This window comes from Pyrgilauda ruficollis, unplaced genomic scaffold (assembly GCF_017590135.1).
Source record: "Pyrgilauda ruficollis isolate IOZ18807 unplaced genomic scaffold, ASM1759013v1 scaffold3553, whole genome shotgun sequence".
NCBI lineage: Eukaryota > Metazoa > Chordata > Aves > Passeriformes > Passeridae > Pyrgilauda > Pyrgilauda ruficollis.
In genome coordinates this window covers 1-1623 of record NW_024524994.1, presented here as the reverse complement: position 1 = coordinate 1623, position 1623 = coordinate 1, and the positions used below count along the sequence as shown (strand labels likewise).

General features: G+C 63.6%; 1 long non-coding RNA gene across 1 annotated transcript; it reads left to right on the top strand.

The window, feature by feature from the left end:
- Window positions 1–547: 547 nt before the first annotated feature.
- On the top strand, window positions 548–1154 carry LOC121357886. The gene is made up of 3 exons (XR_005955793.1): window positions 548–790; window positions 881–1011; window positions 1089–1154. It is a non-coding gene; the product is annotated as an uncharacterized LOC121357886 (long non-coding RNA).
- Window positions 1155–1623: the final 469 nt, after the last annotated feature.

Sequence of the window (1623 nt, the reverse complement as noted above, 5' to 3'; positions counted from 1 at the left end):
GATCTGTGGGGTCCCTAAATAATTTGGGGGGGTCCTTGGGGCCCCTATAGAATTTTGGGGAGGGGGTCTGTGGGACCTTAAATAATTTGGGGTGGGGTCTTTGGGGGTCCCTAAATAAATTAGGGCGGGGTCTTTGGGGGTCCCTAAATAATTTGGGGCGGGGCCTTTGGGGATCCCTAAATAATTTGGGGGGCTCCTGTGTAATTTGGGGGGGCTCTCTGGGCCCCTTTAAAAGGGGAGGGGTCCCCACAGAGCCCCCCCATAGAACTGGACTCAGGCCACGCCCACTTTATGCGAGGCCACGCCCATTTGGGCGGAGGAGAATCACACTACGAGGCCACGCCCCCGCGCAAAGCCACGCCCCCTGGCCCCACATCTCCCCAGCGGCGGGAGCGGCCAATCAGCGGCCGGCAGACGCGGGCGGGGCGCGCTCCTATTGGCCGACCTTGAGCCGGAGCGCTCCTATTGGCGGCGGGGGCGGCGTGGGGGCGGGGCAGGAGGGGTCTCTGGGGTATCTGAGGGGTCCCTGGGCAGGTGAGGAGGGGTCTCTGGGGTATCTGAGGGGTCCCTGGGCAGGTGAGGAGGGGTCTCTGGGGTATCTGAGGGGTCCCTGGGCAGGTGAGGAGGGGTCTCTGGGGTATCTGAGGGGTCCCTGGGGCAGCTGAGGGGTCCCTGGGCAGGTGGCAGGGGCACAGCCGGGTGCTGGGGGTCCCCTGGGTCCCCTGACCTGGAGCCCCCTCCCCAAATTGCCAGGGAAGGAGTACGCCAAGGCCGACAGCCGCTACATGACGTGAGTTGGGGACAGCGGGGACATTGGGGAGGGGTGGCCGTGTCCCCGCTGTCCCCAGGTGACCCCTCCCCCTCGGGCTGTCCCCGGCAGGAGCGATGACTTCACGGTTGCCATGGAGACGGTGACAGCCTGGGCCTGGGGTCCCCTGAGCTTCCTCACCTTCCTCGCCCTCCTGCGGCAGCACCCGGCGCGCTACATCCTGCAGCTCGTGGTGTCCCTGGGTATGGCCTGTCCCTAACCCCTGTCCCTGACCCCGTCCCTGTCCCTAACTCCTGTCCCTGTCATTGTCCCTCCCCAGGCCAGCTGTACGGTGACGTGCTGTACTTCACCCAGCCTGTCCCTGTCCCTGTCCCTGTCCCTGTCATTGTCCCCTAACCCCTATCCCTGTCCCTAACCCTGTCCCTGTCCCTGTCCCCAGGCCAGCTGTATGGTGACGTGCTGTACTTCACCCAGCCTGTCCCTGTCATTGTCCCCTAACCCTGTCCCTGTCCCCACACTGTCACTGTCCCTGTCCCTGTCCCCAGGCCAGCTGTACAGTGACATCCTGTACTTCACCCAGCCTGTCCCTGTCCCTAACCCCTGTCCCTGACCCCATCCCTGTCCCTGTCATTGTCTCCTAACCCCTGTCCCTTTCCCTGTCATTGTCACTAACCCTGTCCCTGTCCCTAACCCTGTCCCTGTCATTGTCCCTCCCCAGGCCAGCTGTACGGTGACATACTGTACTTTACCCAGCCTGTCCCTGACCTGTCTCGTTGTCACTAATCCCTGTCCCTGACCTGTCCCTGTCCCTATCATTGTCCCCTAACCCCTGTCCCTGTCCCTAACCCTGTCCC